The sequence below is a fragment of the Lepisosteus platostomus genome, chromosome 1 (genome assembly GCF_059453375.1).
Source record: "Lepisosteus platostomus isolate fLepPlt1 chromosome 1, fLepPlt1.hap1, whole genome shotgun sequence".
NCBI classification, from domain to species: domain Eukaryota; kingdom Metazoa; phylum Chordata; class Actinopteri; order Semionotiformes; family Lepisosteidae; genus Lepisosteus; species Lepisosteus platostomus.
In genome coordinates, this window is record NC_142611.1 from 11,374,264 (window position 1) to 11,379,232 (window position 4,969).

A 4,969-nucleotide genomic window follows, 5' to 3' on the forward strand; every position below is an offset into this window, starting at 1 on the left:
TGGGGTTGTCTTGGGCGGGGTGTCTGAGGGTGGAGACGGTGAGGCAGGAGACTGTGATGAGGCAGGGAGTGTTATCACCAGCGGCGGCCAGCAGAGTTGACGCGTGTTTGTTAAGGCGCTGGGCGTTACACTGTTTAAAGGGACTGCCGTCCTCCCTTCCGTAAGGCTCTGAAAAATAATGGGTGTACTGCCAGTCGTGGAAATAAAAAAATAATGAAGAGAAAACAACACGTGATTAGCATGCACACCTACGAAAGCCCAAGTGGAACTCACAAGAGCGGCACAGGCGTGATTGTTGGACCGACAAAATGCATCAATGTATTGTCTATGAAATGACAGTGTCGTAGGCACCGCGCAAATGAAACGAGGAACAGTTGGAGGTGTTATGGGGCCCGTTTTGTTTAAAGAAAACAACAGAAAAAGTACTGTAAATGAATGTGATTCTGTACTCGTCTGACTACAGTACACCAAGAAACTCCAGACTTGTTTTTTTTTTACTCAATCTCCTCATCCTGTAGAATGATGTAGGTGGAGGTTAAAAATATTTCACATGCATAGCTAAGAACGTAGCATAAGCTGTGGCTGATGAAGATTGTGAATATATTTACATTACGTTTAGTAAAATACGATAACCTTCTAAGAACCTATGAAAGATTGAAAACTAGAGGAAATCACATCCCTTGTAGTTTTAGATACTGAGTTTATCGTAGTCTTTGCAGACTAATCAAGGCATGTCCACATCTCCTTCAGTTTGAGTTTTCGTAGTTATGATAACATCACTCTTCCAAATACTCAGACTTTCTTAAGGGAGTGTGAAGAACGGATTACTTAGTGTATGGGTTCTAAATGTAGCTGATCATGTCATACATACTGTATGCTGAATATTATAGTCCGATATATAAACTGAAAACGTTTTATAAAAGCTTGCTGAAGATGACTGAAAACAAAAAAATCTAAGGTCTTTTTATCTGTATATTATTTTAGACTGATATTCAATGTGTTTTCTAGGGAGGAAAATAGTGCTCGGGGAGTGAGGTCTTTTGACGAGTAATCCCAGCTGACCATGTAAGATATCAAAATAAAAAGCTGCAAATTTCTATCCATCCTTAAGTAGTATTTATAGAACTGACCACAATTTATGGTACATCTGAAAATAAGGTAGTGGTTCCTTCAGTTAATACTGTTTTGTGGGATGTTATGTACTATGCATGTTTTCAATTTCTTTATCCTTTTTTTCCTTTAGTCGGAGAAGTAGGAACGATAATATAAATGGGACCTCAATAGTCACACCTTTGCTGATACAAGCCTTCAGAAGCATGCGACTGTAACCTGGTGCAATGATATGAATTGCACTGCCAAGAGCAGAAGGAAAATGACTCAGACAATTTACAGCTTTCTTAGAGATTATTATTGTAATTAAGGAAATTGGCAAATGATCGCAACAAGGAGACATACTGTACAGTAGTGTAGTTGCAAGAGTTATTGTTATTGAAAACCTACAGCAAAGGAAAACACAATGTTTCATAGAACAGCATTTTATGGTGCAAGATTCCTTCAACTGACTTTGTGAAAAAAATAACAGAGTAACAGAAATAAGCTTTAGCTTTGAAGACAATAGAAACAGACCAAAGCAGATTCATCAAGGAGATGATGGATTCAAGTTTACTCTTCAGTGAGAAAATTGCTTTCACTTCATAATGTCAAGTAAACTCCAGCTCAGGCTGAAAAAAATCATGTTTATCCATTTCCTATAGCATGTTAAACCTCTCATTGCCAGTGATTTTCCCAGAATCAGCAGTAAATGTAACTGAAAGATTTCATAGCTCCGAAAACCACTGTTTTTTTGTCCCTGAAGTAAAGGAGATGGATAAAACCCTAAAAAACATGAGTTTATCATGAATACAAATTGGGATGTAATTTCAGGAAAGGCCTTCTTGATGATGTCTGCTTCTGTTCCTTCCTGGAAATGTGAGTTCCGTTTCTTTTCCTGTTGTTTTAATTAGTAAGAATAAAGTGATCATATTGACAACAACAAAAAAAAGAAAAACAGCACCTAATGCCCCTCTCTTATTTGCACAAATCCTGTTTGAGTTAGCAGTGAGCCAAGCCGTTTAGCAAGACGTTTCTGACAGTTTACAATGAACTGACGTGTAAGGCGATGATACCTGGTGGAGTGACGCCAAGAATGTTATCCTCTTTTTTATATAAACCCTAGGTTTAGTGCTGCAGTCAGTCAGCTGCAGATAACATCTTAACTACTAAGTAAACCTTCTTAAGTGATGAGGTATTTTTGTTGTTTTAGTTCACCTATGACAAGGACATTGACTGGTGAAAGTGAAAAAAGAAAAGACAAAGAGTTTGATTTTAAACAGAAGAGGTCAGATATTTTCATTTTTCTGTTGATTCCAGGTGAAACATTGATTTATTTGGTCCTAATTCAGACAGACCTAACATTAACATGGAATATCAGCACTGTCAAAATTACGAAGTTTCAAGACATTGATGTACATGTTATACTATTCAATTCTGTATTCACTGCTCTACAGTGTTAAGGATCACTTTGACAATTAAGGATAAAGACTATCCCTGGAACATAGCTGATGTGTTAGATGTAGCCCTACCCCAAGTTGTGCCAGCTCCAGCTTCGGGGAATAGGAATGTCAGCAGCAGAAACCGAAATTAAAGACATGGGTAATGGCGGGTTTTTGCTCAGTGTATGTCTGCGTATGTCTTTTTAATAATAATAATAATTGGATGCGACAACTGCCACAGTGCGCCAGTACACTCACTACACATCAGCTGTCAGTGGGTGAGTGGGTGAGAGTGATGAAGCCAATTCATAGATTATTAGGAGGCCATGAGTGGTAAATGCCAATGGGAAAGCTGGCCAAGACACTGGGGGAACACCCCTACTCTTTTCGAGAAGTGCCATGGGATTTTTAATGACCGCAGAGAGTCATGACCTCGGTTTTATGTCTCATCCGAAAGACGGCACCTTTTTACAGTATAGTGTCCCTGTATAATACCCATATAGACCGCAGGGTGAGCGCCCCCCACTGGCCCCACTAACACCTCTGCCAGCAGCAACCTAGCTTTACCAGGAGGTCTCCCATCCAGGTACTAGGCTCTTATCTGCTTAGCTTTTATTGGGTTGCCAGTTTTGAATTGCAGGGTGAAATGGCTGCTAGCATAGGCTGTGGAGTCTGTGGATTTGAACCCAGACCCTCACCAACTGCAGAATAGCCTGTGGATTTGAACCCAGACTCATATCGACTGCAGACCGGAGTGCTACATGACGAGCCACAGCGCCGAGCATAAGTTTGACCCCAGAGGGGGTGGTGCACTGGTCCTGCAATACCAGGTCAATGCAGGAGTGGAAGAGGCAAGGCCCTGACCCAGCTCCACGTACCAAAAATTCATTTAATATGCAGCACCTTCAGAGGAGCCCTATCATATATTATACTTATAAGATCAGAAAGTACAGTTGATCTGAGCCATAGACCAGAAGGAAATTGTCTTATTGGTGAAGGTTGTGAAGCAATATTGTGAAGTGAACTTCCCAGGTTTGGGATCATAAAGTTCTTCTAGGGAACTGTGTACTGAAAGGTACTTTGAAACTGTACAGGTAGAATTCAAATCTGTGCTTCAAGAAAGCAGGCTATAAAGGTACAAAGTGGAGTTTTTGAGTAATAGAATGGGATGAGGTGGATATGGAATGAAGTGAAGGTAATTTTGCCCAAAGCACAAAACAGACTTATCCTGAATAGGAGTAAGAAAATAAAATAATAGAAAGAAGTGGGGTAAGTGGATTAATAAATCAGTAATACAAATATAAGGAGAAAGGAACTACTTTCTAGAATTATTAAAAAGACAAGATACAGTTAAAGAATGGAATAAAGGAATATGTGTAATTGCACAGGTAAAAGTGTGTTGGAAATCTAAGAAAAGACATAAAAAACATAATATAAGATTCCGGCAGTATTAGAACAACAGTAAAGGATGAAAATGTAAAACGTGTCATTGTTGCAGTAATGGGAAGCTTCTGTGCAATGCAAGGCTGGATATGAAATCAATATTTCACTCAGATATAAGACAGAAATAAATAACATGAATATCATTATTCCTTGAACAAGGAAGAATGGTAATGGACACGCACAAACACTATAAGCTGCAAATAAAATGCAAAAAGATCTAGAAATGTAATTCAAGACTAGGAAAATACATGACAGATGACATTTAATGTGGACAAGTGCAGGGTACTAAAATCAGGCAGTGAAAACATAACCTATAAATACAAAATGGGAAAAACTGAGCTTGAAAAGGCTAGTTATGAAAAAGGCTCATGTGTTTTCTGTATGTTGACATATCATTTACATCTTTCTAAACAATGTTGGGAAGAAATTAAAAGTGCAAACCAGGATATATAGATAAAAACATGGTATCAATATTGAAGTCGATTGAAAGTAGGTCCTCATTTAAAATATCTTTTAGCAATTTTCATCACCATGAGATAAGAAAAGGAAATGCTGCTTGTCAAGAAGATATAAAGGACGTGTCAATATAAACACCTAGCTTTTTCTTAACAAGCAGACCCTTTTTTAAGCATTTACACCATATCATTTGTTTTACTGCCTACATGCAAAACTCTGAACTTGTCTACATTGAATATCATCTTCCAGGTGTTTGTCCTGTCTTGAATGAAATCTAAATCTTTTTGGGCTTCATTTGCCATGTCCCCAGACTTTGCTAGTCTTCCTAATTTGGTATAATTTGCAAACCTGACAGGTTTATTAACTATACCAGAATCTAGATCATTGGTACAAAGTACAAAGAGCTGTGGTCATAGTACAGATCTCTGTGGTACAGCTAATTAAATCACCCTAGTTTAAGTATTAACCCCTTATCAGTACTTTCAGTTTTCTTTTTAATAACCATTTCTCAAATCAACACTTGCATTTCCCTTAACCCC

The 4,969-nt window shown here is 38.3% G+C and overlaps 1 pseudogene; it reads right to left on the minus strand.

Annotated features, from left to right (window-relative positions):
• Positions 1 to 3,333: 3,333 nt before the first annotated feature.
• LOC148677686 (U2 spliceosomal RNA) lies at positions 3,334 to 3,512 on the minus strand (annotated as a pseudogene).
• Positions 3,513 to 4,969: the final 1,457 nt, after the last annotated feature.